The 16,864-nt window shown below is 34.5% G+C and overlaps 1 protein-coding gene across 4 annotated transcripts in view; it reads right to left on the minus strand.

Moving 5' to 3' along the window:
* The window catches only part of LOC115213189 (sex peptide receptor-like), a 528,532-nt gene that overhangs the window by 403,131 nt on the left and 108,537 nt on the right, over nt 1-16,864 (minus strand). For 2 of the 4 annotated variants that reach the window (XM_036503801.1, XM_036503800.1), the window contains exon 3: nt 11,100-11,144. The exons of the other annotated variants lie outside the window; for them this stretch is intronic. The gene's annotated coding sequence lies outside the window, so the exon portion shown is untranslated. The remainder of the gene's footprint in view (nt 1-11,099; nt 11,145-16,864) is intronic. 4 annotated transcript variants of the gene reach the window in all.

Here is a 16,864-nt window from a genome sequence, read left to right on the forward strand (position 1 = left end):
TCTACGTTGGCAAACATTTTGGTTTATTGACGTAACGGCGATATTCGCTCACCTGGTGAAAATTGCACCCACATTTAATTGATTTATTAAATTTAAGATACCGTAACGAGCATCAAATTTTTAAATATTGATGTTAAAGCCTCTTGAGTCGTTACCAAGAGCATCGGTAACACCTCCAGTATCTTGCTGTAGTCATCTACTGTCAAGTCAATTGTTTGTGTTCAACTTGATCAAAGTTGGTACTTTTCACAGGAAAGGGCATTGGAGACCAGTGCGGAAATATAGAAAAATTTGGTTTCTATTTCTTTGTTAGCTCCTAATAGACAATTGTGGGAAATAAATTAACCACATGATTGACATACCAGTCTAACACCCATAAATTATTAGTTAATTTCTCTCAGAAACTAGATTGTGGAATCTTATGCTGTCTCTTTAAAAGTAAAATTTTATTGTACTAAATTGTACGTTCGAAAAAAGATTTCTGATATTGAATCGTGTCGAATCTAGGGAAGTATGACTGTTGGCTGTTTATCCCACATAAGCAGGAACTGTTCCAAAGCGTTTAGATATATGGAGATTACTTCATTATTTCACAAAGGAAATTATATCTAATGCTGAATTAATTAAAGCTAAGTTTAAATGCCATCGTAAAAGACATCGAGAATAACTTTAGTGAATTTACATTGGTTTGTACAAAGGAGAGTTTAATGCTTCAGTGCAGACACTTAATTGTCTTTTATTCTTCTTTTTACTGGATTCATTCATTATACTATGGCCATGCTGGAGCGCTAACTTCAGGTATTTTAGGCGATGATCTCGCTCACAAAATCATTTCACTTTGCTACTAGTTTTCACGATATGTTTCCAAACCAATCACATTTTTTTCGCAATACAAAGGCACAGCATAAACATCGACTTTTTAGACAAAAGTAAACATAAACACACATATAGATATGCACAGACACATATACATATATTATCTAATACACACACATATATATATATATGTATATGTACATATGTATGTATGTTACAGGCGGGCAATTTAAACTGGTCGTGTGCATACGTGCATATATATATTTGTATGTATAAGTTCGCATATGTAAGTATTCGTATTTTAAATGTATATATATATATAATATATATATATATATATATATAATGTGTGAGTGTGTGTGTGTGTGTGTTGTGTGTGTGTGTGTGTGTGTGTGTATGTATGTGTGTGTGTATTTATGTTACTATCTGTGTATATTCCACTGAAGTGGCAAAGCATTTCTTATGCAAAGTCAGAAATCCAGGATCAAGAATTATCCAGTAATTTTTTGCTAGTTCATCTTGCCCTTTTGTCTTCTCTCCTGGTGCGGTATAAACATTTGATGTGGTTTTAGAGTCAAGTTTTGGCTGCTATTTCAAGCGTGGAGGTATCTCTTAGATACCCTAAATTATAATATTAATAATAATTATTATCTTTGAAGGTTCTTATTCCCATGCTGGCCACTTGATAAGATCGATAATTAAATTAACGATTTTATCCTTATGTATATATATGTCTGTTATGTATATATATGTCTGTTATGTATATATAATATGTAAACACAAACACACAAACACTCACATACAGATAAATTACGCCTTAGCGCTTTAAACAAGTGTGACAGTCTCTAATACAGATTCCTTCCACCAAATTCTCCTGAAAGAATATTATTACTTTACATACTTTTCAAATTGAGACAAGAATAAAAAACATTCTCCAGTGGATCCATTGCAGAAACACGTGACTGAGTAACTTTATACACAATATACATATGTGTGTGTATGTGTGTGTGTGTGTGGGGGGGTGTCTATGAGTGTATGTGTGTGTGTGTATAACACTACAGTTATCGATATAACTGAGCGATAGGAAGCGACGCGTCAGCATTGCCCCAGCATGGCTGTAATAGAGATTAAAATATCATAGCCATTGCACTAATAATTCTCTCCACTTATGTCTTGACACTGTATATTGTAAACCAACGTCTAATTAAAACAGTCAAAAGGTTTCTGTTCTATATTACAAGAGCACTTTTGTGATTTCGTTTTCATCGAAAATATCCTCTCTTGCTTTGTAATATGAAATTACATTGGTAAAATATCATTACATCTACATTCAATAGCAATGTAATTTCAATTCAGCGATTTCATTTATGTAATTAATAACAGAAATGTAAAATTTGGGTGGAAAACAACATTTCTTTGCTTAGAAATACAGAAAAAATTTCATCTGTGAATTAAATATTGATGTTTTTTCATAATCAATGATTTTCATTAAAAATTTCATTGTGTTGTATCTTGTAATTTGATACTTCTTACTCTGATATGATCTGACCTCAAATTCAAAAGCGCTCACTAATTTTTTACTGCTTAAGGGACCACTTGAGCCCTGATTGAGTAGATTTATAATTATATGCATTCCAGCCATCACTTCTTGTTGTCTTATATTGAGATTATTATGAGGCTACATTATTCACTATTTTCCTTCACAAACACGGGTTAGTATAACTAAAATGAGAACCGGTTTCTATATCTTGTTGGTCGAGCAACTATGTAAATATTCGCTTACTTGTATGGTAAGCAGTAACTCAGTAACTGTTGCGTCATTGCTCCTCTAATTCGTTACCTAGCAGACATGTTACCAAAAGCCTTCTAATTGACCACTGTATTTTTAATGCATAGCTAATCTGAGATTTATCACCGAACATGTACCTGTTTAAGAACTATAAGATATATCTATATATATATGAATGAAGTTTGGCAGCTAGTCTTAACCAAGCAATCAACCACGTTGTAACTCACGTTAGCTGAAGCAACCGGCTGGTATTGGGAAATGTGTTAGTTATTCCCGCCCAAAACATGCGCTTTTCGTAGAAGGTGAAGGAAATACTCTCAGGAATAGCAGGAATTTCATTTCTATATCAGATTCTGTAGTATGATCAATTAATTCACATAATCTAGTGTTTATATATATATATACTAGCAGTATCGCCCGGCGTTGCTCGGTTTGTAAGGGAAATAAATGTATAAGCATTTTTAGAGAGTTACTTCCCTTATATAATATCGAAAAAAATGCATTAAAAAAATGCGCTAATACCCAGAAGGGCTCGATATGAATCAGGACTATAAGATACCCGGTTTTGGTTAAACTGCACCGCAAAATGTGGGAGTAGTTAGGAATCTAAATCGTAGGGGACAGACACACAACTTGACTTTTATATATAAAGATATATATATATATACGTTAGAGGGTCGAAGTTCATGGTGTTGCTGTGAATAGTGACCACTTAGAATGAGTTAATCTTACAGTACTTGAACTGATATTACTTCATGCTTTCAAGTATATTAGTTTAATTAGAGCAGCTCTAATCATTTTTACCAACCAACTGACTTTGCTCCTGTGCAACGGGATAATACGTTTTCTCTTATGTTTCCAAATGAGGCATTTATCAATAACATTAAGTTAGAAGTTTATAAACGTTTAGTTTAAAATTATTTATGTAACATTTATGGATATTATTCAAATTTTGCTTTGCAGCATTCACATTTTATGACACTATTTTCACTGCAAATAGAAAAATTAGATAAAGTTGCTGTTTTTTAAAATTACGTCACATAAATTTTACTGGCATAATATTGTGATTTCAGATAAGCCTATTTTTATATTGTAGAGAATAGCGTTAATGTTTAAATAAATCATGAAACAGACATTTTCGTTTATCAATGGAAGTCAACCAAAAGACCCAGATCCATAAACGATTGCAAGAATGAGACGTTGAAACTACCAAGACCGCTTTCGCTAGACACATCTGTTACTTCTGTCAGACAAGATTTCAAGCAAGTGTTTAAGAATGAAGATAACTGTTGAATTAATTTACTGTTTTACATGTTTTATATTGATACTAGTCTCGGGATACTGTGATTTTAGAGTGTGTTGTTACGTTTATGATGCTGATATTTTAGATTAGCGATGCGAATGGGAGAGAATCCTAATTGTGGAATATAGTTTCGTTCATTTAATTATGTTTAAAGTCTGTCGTTTCAAATAATTGTATATTTTAGGAGCATCGGTATACACACACAGACACACACACACACATACACACTCATACACAAATAACCCCACCATTTATTGATCTATATATATATATATATATATATATATATAATATATATATATATATATATATATATATACAGACACACATATATTTGTAAATACTTTCGGAAACTATAATGTGAACTCTTTGTCTGGACCACACAGATTTGTTACTATTTGCGCCTCGTTAGCCATGACTGTGAACGTTCTTTAAATTAGGTCTTGGTGCATCTGAAGACACTATACGAGAAGTAAATTATTTATGCACATGTTTACAAAATTAGTGTACCTATCAAAATTAGTTTACGCTTTTTCTGTAGTTTCTGTGATTACTTGTATATTATTTTGTGACTACCAAAGTTAAAAAATATTCTCCCATCACTGTTTTGGTTTATACAATTATTATGATACCATACCACCCCACCTGTAAGGGTCTACGGCATTCCCCAAGAGCATTACGGTGGTAAATGATCTCCTTTGCCAAAGGTATATCCATGCTATAGCTCGAGCCGCCTCTCAAAAACTAGCTCATCTCATCAGGTCCGGAAAATATATCAAGAACCTCGACAATTTGTGTTACTCAACAGAGAAGTCAGGAAGTCAATTGAGTTCTCTCACATTTGGGATGGTTCTGCTTACTATGCACAGAGACATGCATAGAACGTATCTGCCAGAAGAGATGCAGCAGTCTCTTGCCAAGAGGCCAGTAGTCTCTTTTCATTGTTTTCTCATGTCGTTACTATTGTGGCCGTTGTTTCTTACAGTTGGCTGGTCTCGTACCTTCTCTGCCCTTCTCATCACACATTTCTATCCACTTTTGCGACGTCCCAATCCCTAGTCACACACTAACCACAATACCTAATCCTTCCTCTCAAGAACTTCGGTCATCAATGATAGGATCGTTTCTCTGCTCATATCGTTCCTGTAGGTGTTTACCTGCAACAATCTTAACTGAACAGTAAAGACATCAATTCCATCGGTCTCTAAAGGCCTGCAAAATTTATTGGTATTTCTCTTCCACCAGACTCAGCAAGTAAAAACAAAGTGATTCTATATCAAGGTGTTATTTTTAATTTGCAGTGATATTAGAGAAAAACGGAGACAGTGGTTTTAGATCAGGTTGTTAATTTTATATTGACGAAATTTTAGATGAAGCGGATAATGATATTAATGTGAAAATAGAGAAACTTCGTTATAAGAAGAAAAGAAAGACATACTGGTTATATTTTATATAGGTTTATCCAGATTGTGCATTATTACTCTTCATTGCAAAGGATTTTGAGGACAGGCATGTACTCGAAAAAGTGCTTTATAGACTTAAATTCCATTTAAAATGTTGACAGCTTGTTTATGCTATAAAAGGCCTTCGGAAGTGGAAAGAATCAGAAAAGTGATATATATCTTTTTATATCACTATATAATTTATACAGTGATATTTATGATATTTAGACTCAGGAATGTGGCAGAACTTCCTCTCCGGTCTTAACATAGGAAAAGCCGTTGAGCACTCTATACTTATGTGTTACTTTTGCTACTAATACAGTCCATTTTATTTATATACCAGAATCAGTAAGATAGCGACAAGTTTCACCATATTTTTATATATCATTCAATATCTCTGCTTTCAATAAGAGTCTGATATCTTTTCAAAATTATTTTGAATTCAAAGTCTTCAATTTCCAATTATATAATGTAAATATATGTATATATAATAGTATTTTGATCAATAACCTGTATGTATTGTATTCATATAAGTATTTTTTTCTATTTAGAAATTTGAAATGTAATTTTAAGCGTATTGTGATCTGATGTTTCTCAAAAGTAATAACATAATTTATTTGTATAATATTCAAAATCAAGTATATTTCTTATGCTTAATCTACAGGCAATTTTCTGTCAGCAAAATAGCTTGTTTCCTGTATATAATAGTACTGTAGTGAATGGACATAATTTTGGAGAAACTTTTTTTCACGTAAGATTGTGTGCAACCTTAGACACCTTACGTACAACTGATACACAAAAAGTCAAATTCAACCAATATATTTAAATGAAAGAATACATAAATTGAAATAAATACTTTCAGAAAGCTGCCTTTTATAAATCATGCATTTGAGAACAGCTGAGTAGTGGATATAATGCCTTGTTTCCAGTTGAGACTTGCTGTCTACATGCATTTCACATATGTTTCTTTAGAAGTGTTTTAATATCAATTTGAGATTGATAATCACTATGTAATTTAAAATATGTATGCTATGGGTAAGGTTTGAATATGTTTGGCTACACATGGGTTCTTAAGTTTTTGAGTACTTACAAAAAATGGTTAACACATATCATACTCAATAAACGATAATGATGCTGTATAAATTGCTTTATGTAACTCTAAACTTAATGTTTCCAGATGTATTAAGCTAATTATCAAAATTAGTAAAAAGCTTACTATCAGCTCCAATGTTTCACTCCCAGTTGTTAAACAATGACCAGTATTTAGTAAATAATATTAGTATAAGTTGATGCTAATTATGACGTTCAACAGAAGGTTGTGCCCAAATAAGATATCGAATGCGGCTGAAATTGGTCAATTGCAATTTTTTCTTAACGCCAAAGAAGGGCACATGTCCTAGGCCCTACACACAAAACTGCAGTAATGACAACCATTTTAGGATTATCTGTACTCATCTACTGTATCACCTCAGGAAATACTGAGGAGTATATATTAAAACTGTTGCATTCCTAACTGCATTCTCTTTCTATCTGTATTTCAATTTTATTACTTCAGTTTACACCGTCTCTTTTTTGTGCCCATGTCCTGTGCTATTAAATTACTTTTCTTTCCTATCATACATTAGGGAGTCTTGAAAGGTTCCTGCTTTGGGTAAAAGAAAGGACAGGAAGATCTGTTAATTATGGTCTTAATCTACACAACCTCCATTTTTTGAGAAAATAAACACGAAACGTTTTGAAAAAGCGGCAACGCGAAACTCAGTGGAAAACTGAACAGTGAAATTTGTTGTAAGGTTTTTATTTGTTGTACTTGCGTGTGTGTGTGTGTGTGTGGTGTGTGTGTGTATGTGTGTGTGTGTGTGTGTGTGTGTATGTGTGTGTGTGTGTGTGTGTGCGTGTGCGTGTGTGTGTGTGTACATACATATATATATATATATGTGTATGTGTTTATGTATGTATGCAAAATCAGGTGAGATAGATAGATATAGAAAGAGTGAATGAGTGAGTGAGTGAGTGACTGACTGACTGACTGACTGACTGACTGACTGAGTGACTTACTGACAGTGAGTGAGAAGAAATATTAACATATTTCAACAAAACGATGTAAAGTTTTATCCCACCAAATATTAAGAAATACGAGAAATTATGAAAAATATTTTCGATCGATTATTTTGTTCTATAAAATTAGTCAATCGATTTAAAAAAATTCGATGAAAATTTCTAGTACAAATTGCAATGATTGATAGCAATGCTTTAATTAATTAAAAAGGTGAATATTTATTATTTTATAAATGTACTTTCTCTATGAATAAAATTCACAAAGGTCGATGTTGCTCACAGACTAAATGCAATGATCCATAAAGAATTTTTTAATCAATTGCAAGAAAACAGGTAATGAGAAGAATATTCATGAGCGTCAAGTATAACTCTTATGAAGATGTGCGATGGAGACTCATTATTAGGAATTTAATTTACCTCCTGATAATTTTAATGTATTTTCGTTTCTCGTTCGTTTCTGTAGGTGGATTGCGTTCATTCTTGGGCCATGCCAGTACTTTGTTTAGAACTTAGTTTAGCGATCTTTGTTTATCAAATATTTCTGTTTAGTTTCATCGTAAAAAGTCGTAACTCGCAGAAAATTAATATCACAACACATTTCTTTAAGATGTCTTAAATTAGCAGTTATTTGTATAAGACACAAAGTCCTTTTCTTCATTTTCTCTTTTTCCTCTCACTTTCATAATTACGAACACACACACACACTCACACATATACATATATATATACATATATATATATATATAATATATATATATATATATAGAGAGAGAGAGAGAGAGAGAGAGAGAGAGAGAGAGAGAGACAGACAGACAGACAGACAGACAGACAGACGCACGTCAACACAGTAATGGACACACATACACAAAAAGAAATGCATACACACTTATTAAGTGCGTCCCAGAAAGATTTACCCATGTTTAAACTATTTCTAAAGAGTGTTGGTTCAAGTAAGATTATCTACATTTTATATAAAGATTTGCATATGTCCTTTGTTCATGTGTTTTTTGTTTCATTTGTCTATAACAGGTTTATAAACAATCATGGCGTCAAAAACAAACGTGTCCAGATTGTCGCTTTGAAAACAGCTGGAGTGTGAGCAACAAGCACATAACAACGCAGTTGAATATGTCGTAAAACAGGGTTCAATTCCTGGAAATAATATATGGAGTACGCTACTGCCTCTAGAAAGCCAATTCCTGGTAGGAAACGATCAATTCGTACCAAACAACCTGTTGAAGTTGGGAACAAGCGAATGCACCGAAATCCCCGCAAGAGTACAAGAACAACTTCAAAATGTCTTGATATTTCGAAATCGTCAATGCACAGAATTTTTATAGGGGATTTAAATCTTACTGCATACAGGAAACAATTTTAGCAGTTGATTTCAGCAGATATCAAAAAGAAACGGCTCGACAGGGGTAAAGCCACGTTAGCTGAGATAAAAAGCGCTGCTAACTAAGATTTGATCTAGTCCCACGAGAAAATCTTCACCGTGGAAGCAGCTCCCAACAGGGAAAATGGCAGGCTTTATGCACATAATGCAGGAGAAGTGCTCGAAGGTAGCAGGTGTCCTTTAGGCCGTTAGAAGCCAACTTCACCCGTGGTGTGGGCCGCAGTCGCCTAATCCTCTGATGGGTTCGAGGTTCCCTTGATCTTCTTCGATGCTGGTGTCAAGGTCATCAGTGACCTTTATGTGGAAATGTTGCATGAGAAACATTTAGTTACCATTACATCATCACTCAATGCGAGGCCAAATATCCAGTTGTCACAGAGGTATTTCAAAGAGCAATTCAATTGGTTTTGGAACAAGACAATATGGCCTCCCTCAAGTCCAGACATCAATCCATGGACTTCGCTAATTAGCCCTTCTCAGAGAATTATGTTTCTCCTCGCTCCTATTCAAATGTGTCAGATCTGAAGAAAGCCCCTCTATTTTCATGGACGAAGTTAGATGAAGAGGTGATAGGGCATTCGTGGAACTCAGTGACCGCTCGTTTGCAGGCTACGATCAAGGCGAAAGACGGTCATTTTGAAATATAATTACTGCAATGGAAGGACAATTTGTATTAGAACGTGTATACCAAATCTCATTATTCTTCATTAAGTTTAGTTTGAATAATTAAGAAATATCAGTGGACAAATCTTTCTGGAACACCCTGTACAAACACACACGGGGGGAGCACAGGTTGATAGACAGACAAACAGATAGATATATAGATAGATAGAGATATATAGATAGAGAGGCATATATAGAGAGATATATGGATAGATAGAGAGAGATTGATAGATAGAGAGATAGAGAGAGAGAGATAGGGAGAGATAGAGAGGGAGATAGAGATAGATATAGATAGATAGATAGATAGATAGATAGATAGATAGATAGATAGATAGATAGATAGATAGATAGATAGATAGATAGATAGATAGATAGATAGATAGATAGATAGATAGATAGATAGATAGATAGATAGATAGATACTGCAATTATGAAGGAAAATATATCACATTAGCCTCCCAACTTTACTGAAACCCGCTATTCATGGAGAAATTCTAATACAAACCAGCTGAATGGGCCTTGCAATTTAGAAACAGCCATACATGAAGTAATGTTTATTTCAGCATATTCTAATCACCATATTGCCCTGGAGCGTTATAGTGGTATGGGAGAAGGGTAGGTGAAGAGAAAATAATATAATTGTGCTTCCACCTTTTTTCTTTCACAAATATTGATAAAGGAAAAATAAGAGCAGTGTGACATTAAAATATTAATGTAAAATCTTTAGTTTATAGCATTACATGATAAATGCTAGAAACCGGTTATAGCCTATGCGGTGAAATATTTAATGCTAATAAACTGGCTGCTGATGTAGCGTTATTCGCGAAATTGAAAGCTAAATTACTTTCGTATTGAAACCGGCTGATAGAGACTGTATGAAACACCTCGCTTTTAAGCAGGATTTGAACTCGGAAAAGTACGCAACGGTATTCAACTTCACGGTCATACAGTTCCACGAAACCACCGTCTTGGATCGTACGTTTTTATCGATTTTGAAAAAATAAAAAGCGAAGTTAATACCGGTGGGATTGAGCACTGATTCAATGAACAGGTAAGTTCGTTGAACGAATAATTAAATACATATTGTAGAGAAAAACGGAGGGCCATCAATCTATATCTGTGTGTATGTAAGTGTTTGTATCTTTCTATGTCTCTGTTCGTATACGAGTGTGGGCAGATAAATAGAATAATTGTAAACGAGCGCTGTAGAGGAGCAATGGCCCAGTGGTTAGGTCAGCGTATTCGCGGTCGGAGGATCGCGGTTTCGATTCCCAGACCGGGCATGGTGTGTGTTTATTGAGCGAAAACACCTGAAGCTTCAGGAGGTCCGGCAGGGGGTGGTAGCGACCCCTGTTGTACTCTTTCGCCCCACTCTTTCTTCTTGAGTAACGCTGCGATGGACTGTCGTCCTGTCCAGCTGCGAGGAATACATACGCCACTGAAGCCGGGAAACTGGGCCCATGAGCCTGGCTAAGCTTGAAAAGGGCGCATAAGAAAAATAAAAACGAGGTCGAGCATATGTCTGTGCAGTATAATAATGGTTTTGTTTAAGATATTAGTGAATTCGGGAATAAAAGAGCACAAAACATAATTCAAACTTCTCGTCAAAGAAAATTATTTTGAACATCATACCTGCTCCACGGAGTCGGAAATTCATGGAAATTATTCCATCGATAACTGTAAAACAAAGAAAATATATATATATTAGATCTTCAACTACAGCAGAGTAATATTTTTAACGCATAAATATATTTGTATACAGGAATACATACATAAGTGTATGTATGTATGTATGTATGTATGTATATATATATATATATATATATATATATATATATATATATAGTAATGTTAAATTATTATTAGATTTTTCATTCTTTTTCCTACGTTTGTCTTATATATATTCATCATCATTATCAGCAGCAGCAGCAGTTGTAGTAGCAGCAGCAATATCACTATCAGCAGTAGCCGTATGAAAGATGGCAGAATCCCCAAGGACATACTCGACGGAGAGCTTGCTAGGGGTACTAGTTCTGTGGGTAGACCGTTCTTACGTTACAAGGATGTTTGCAAAAGGGACGTGAAGGCCTGCAACATCAATATTAGCGGTTGGGAAGCAGTTGCCGGCAACCGTGGAGATTGGCGACGTACCGTAAAAGAGGGAATACAAAGTAGTGACAGAGAGAGATGGGGGGAAATGGAAAGACAAGAGAAGACGTCAACAAGAAACTATGGCATTACAACCAGCCAGGAACAGTCTTCGCTACATTTGCGGTACCTGCCAGAGGGAGTGTTTGTCCAGGATAGGACTACACAGCCACAGCAGGAAATGTTAAATCCGGACTAGGCTATTTTATGCGCAACTCCATTGTCTCCCGAGACAAAAAGGATGCCAACAATATATATATATATATATATATATATATATATATATATATATATATATTTATATATATATATATGGATGGATGGATGGCTGCATGCATGGATGTATAATATTTGTAAAAATGAACCGGGGGTTTGATAAGCTATGGAGAAAGAGCGACGAGGAAAGATTTTTTATTCAATAATAACTATGTAACATTATATCATAATAATAATAATACTATATACTCCGAATTAAAGAGACTTTATCTAAACTATTGAAAAATGATGATCTTACTCAGGCTAGAATCGAACCGACATATCAAAGCTAATACGGCTCTTTGTGCGTCCGATTGAGCCGGACGATCACGCCTAAATTTTGGTCAAATTTCATGTATAGATACTTAATTGTCTAGTACTACATACAATATTAGTAAACCAACCTCGCGGCTTGATAAGTTACGGAGAAAAAGCGTATCAAGCCTCCGGGATTGTTTACAAATATTATATGTAGTACTAACTAGACAGTTAAATATTTATACATAAAATTTGACTGTCTGTCTCAATCGTATGCGCAAGGAGCCGTATTAGCGTTGATATGTGGGTACGATTCTAGCCTAAGCGCATCATTTCTCAGTCAGCTTTTTAGATAATGTCGCTTTAATTCGAAGTATAAATATTATTATTTTTTTTTTCCTTCTTTCTTCAAATTTTCTTCCGTTTCTCGCCGAGTGTTTTCCCGTACACCTAGGGCAGAGAAGCTCATTGTATGCATTCCCAGATTACACACGCAAAGTCACATGTAAAATATGTATTTAATAAAATTAATAAATAAATAAATTCATGGATGGATGTTGTTTTCACAGCGATAATGCTCTTCTCAGTACATGAGCTGTTCCAGTTAACACGATTTTTTGCACTTCCTGTAGGGATGATAAGCCTGGTATCATTTTCAAATAGATTTCAGTACACTTTTTTTTTTTAGCATTACTAGATATCTTACAATCACTGGTGCTGTAATCGCCTTGAGATGCCACATTTTAAAAACTTCTATTAGCAAGTCTTTATATTTACTTATCTTGTCAAATTCTTCCGACGCTCTATTGTGATCGCAAGGAATACTCATGTCAATTAATAAACACACCTTTTTTGTCTGATCTCTTATAATAATATCCGGTTTATTAGCTTTTATAGTTTTGACTGTATGTACGGGGAAGTCCCATAGAATCGACATAGCTTCAGGATAGTGTTTATACCATTTGTCAGCGGTTTTGATTTTATAATGCCAACATTTTGTCCAGTGTAAATACTGATCCAATCTCTGTCATGTCTTGCTCTATATGCTACAGGTGGTAAGACTCTACACCCTGAGATTAGGTGGTCTATAGTTTCAATCTCATCGTTACAGAATCGGCATTTTGGGTCAGCTCCATTTTTTATCACATTGGCTTGGTAGTTCCAGGTTAATAAGTTTTGGTCTTGAGCAGCTAATATGAAACTATCACTCTCTGTTTTTAGCCCTGAGCTTCGTAACCATTAGCGCGTGTGTTTCTGGTCGACATCAGCTTGTTTGCTACGAGCCACATACTTGCCATGCAGAGGTTTCTGTTCCCATCGGCTAGCTAATTTTTCATGTGCTTTTGTCTTTGCAATTAATTTTATTTTCTTTGCAGCAGCAGTTGGCGCATTTCCTTCAACCTGATCAATCTGGTAGGTATCTAAGAGATCAGTAGCGAATGTTTTGCTCTCTTTCAGAATAGAGTGAAGTTTTTTACGGTCTTTCATGTTTTTCAACAAGTTTTTGCATCCAATCGTTGGTTGTTTCAAGGTATTTGACCAGTCCGATTGTGGTGGTTTTGTACATATGGTCAAGCTGAATCAAACCTCGACCTCCCTGAGCTCTGGGAAGGTGAAGACAATCCACGTCTGCCTTTGGATGGTGCTTCTTATTACAAGTCAGTAGCTTGCGGGTTTTTCTGTCAATTTTCATTATTTCACTGGTATTCCAGTTAAGCACATTGAAGCTATAACGAACAACTGGGACTGCAAAGGAATTTATGGCTAAGACATTATTATATGCATTCAGCTCAGACATCAGGACTCTGCTCGAACTCTTCTATAACATTCCTTCCTAACCTTCTCTTTCATGTTTGCATGCTGGGTACCATATATATATGTATATGTATATGTATATATATATATATATATATATATATATATATATATATATATATATATATATATATATATATATATATATATATATAGTAAATCCAAATATATCAATAATAAGATATTAGCAGACAAGAAGACATACACAATGAATGTCTGTATTTGTTTGACGCTCGGTAAAAAGAAATCGATTTGACGTTTCGAGCATAGCACTTCGTCGGAAAGGAAAAAGAAAATTTAAAGAAGGAAGACAAATAGACAACAATACGTATATAGTTATGTTGCTGAAGTGGCTGTAAGTAGAAAGAGATAAAGAAGTGGTTTTCAAGGACAAGAGGGTGTAAAGATAACTTGCATGTGTGTGTGTCTATGTCTGTGTGCGTGGTAGTATTTGTGTGTGTGCGTTTATGTATAAATGAGTGATGCACGTATTAGGATTTGAGTCAACGCACACGTTTGGCAGTTGGTGTTTGATGCAGTTGTAGGAAGTGAAAATTGTGTGCATGGATAGAGGCGGCTGTGTTTGTGTATATGTGTTTGCATGTGTGCATATGACGAAGTGGGAATGTACGATTGCGTGTGTGTGTGTGTATGTATATATGTGTGTGTATATATGTGCATATGTATCTGTGTGAGGTCGTGTGTGTGGAAGTATATGTACATATGTGTGTGGAGGTATATGTGCGTGTGTGTGCGTGAGAGATGTGTGGTGACACGTGTGGGGTTTTGCGTTTGCGCATGAGCGTGTAGGCACGTGTGTGTACGCGTGCATCAGTGTACATAGGAGTATATATATGTGCTTATGAGCTTGTATGTGTGTGTGTATATATGCGTGTGTAAATGTGTGTGTATTTGCGCGTATGTGTGTCTATATACGTATGTGTGTGTATATGTGCCTATGAGTGCGTGTGAGGGCGTGGATGAGTATGTATGCCTGTGTGGATGTGTGTGTGCGTGTGACTGTGTCCGTGTGTGTGAGCGTGCGTATGTATATGGAATATGATGGGATGTGTGTGCGAGATGACAAATATGTGTGCGCGTCAGAGTTGTTATTTGTATATATGTGTGTGTGTTTGTGTTTCTGTGAGTGAGTGTGTGTGTGTGTGTGTGTGTATGCATATTTGCGTATGAGTGATTGTGAGGGCGTGTGTGTGGAGTGGGTGTTTTTATATGTAAGGGTGTATGCATGCGTGTGTATATTTGTGTATGTACGTTTGCGCATGTGTTTGAATATGTGTGCGTGTACAGGGTTCTATTTGTACAGGTCAGGATATATCAGCGTGTATATGAGTACGGTATGTGTCTCAATATTATGTGGGGGTGGGGCCATGCCATTTATATCGGTTAGTATGAGTTGAATAGAAATTGAAGAACAACCAGAAAATGAAGAATAAAAATAAAAACATACTTTAAAAATGCGCATGTGCGTGCGTCCGTACGTACGTGTGTGTATCTGTGAATGTATATATATATATATAATATTATATATATATATATTATATATATATATGTATATATATATATATATATATATATATATATATATAATATATATATATATATACATATATATATATATATATATATATATATATATATATATATATATATAATATATATATATATATATATTGATAAGCATAACAAATGCGCAACCGGTAAAAAGAACTTTCACCTAATTAAATTACTTAAATTACTTCAATTATTTGTCAGCATTTTCTTCATTTCCTTTTATATATATATATATATATAATATATATATATTATATATATATATATATATATATATATATATATATATATATATATAATCAAAATAAGCAACAAGAATGACTCCGGTAATTTGGTACGATCGTTTCGTACTACATCATTTTATTAAATGTTGTAAGTATTACAATAGATTTTAGATGCTGAGTACTCATCAGCCAATTATACACGTTTTCAATTAATACAAAAATTTTCATATCAAGTGGCAACATTATAGAGAAGGTAGATATATAGACAAAGATTTTAGTCAGTCAGTGGACTCTACTACCTCATATGTTCTTAACGTTTAAATCCACATCTTTGTCTATATATCTACCTTCTCTATAATGTTGCCACTTGATTTGAACATTTTTGTATTAATGGAAAACCTCTATAATTGGCTGATGACTACTCAGCATCTTAAATCTGTTGTAATACAACAAAATTATGTAGTACGAAACGATCGTACCAAATTACCGTAGTCATTCTTGTTACTTATTTTGATTATAATCACCCCACGGATTTTTATGGATAACACCATTCAAAATTCTGGTGCATCTAAATTAAGTACCATATTCATTTGAATCTAAATTTTTGCTGAACTTATATATATATGTATTTATGTATGTATGTATGTATGTATGTATGTATGTATGTATGTATGTATGTATGTATGTATGTATGCACATGTGTATACATGTATACGTACATACATACACTTGCACATGTATATATTGAATATGGGAGGGAGAGGGAAGAATTTTTGAATTTCTTCCATTTTGGATTTCCTGGTATCTGAGCTAGGTAGCAATCAACTGCTTTTGCTATCATCCCTAGGGCACCTATGAAAACAAGTATTGTTTTAGTATTGAGGTTTCACATTTTACAATTTCTTTTGCAAGATCTTTATATATGAGCAAACACGCCGAGCTGCCAGAATCGTCTGTCCCCACATTTTGTGTTCAAATTCCGCCGAGGTCGATTTTGCTTTTCATCGTTTCGGGGACAATAAAATAAGTGCTAGTTGAGCACTGTGGTCAACGTAATCGACTTAGCCCCTCTCCCGAACGTTCTGGTTCTTTCCAAAACTTTGAATCCAGTATTTATATTTTAGC

The sequence above is a fragment of the Octopus sinensis genome, linkage group LG6 (genome assembly GCF_006345805.1).
Source record: "Octopus sinensis linkage group LG6, ASM634580v1, whole genome shotgun sequence".
Classification (NCBI taxonomy): Eukaryota; Metazoa; Mollusca; class Cephalopoda; order Octopoda; family Octopodidae; genus Octopus; species Octopus sinensis.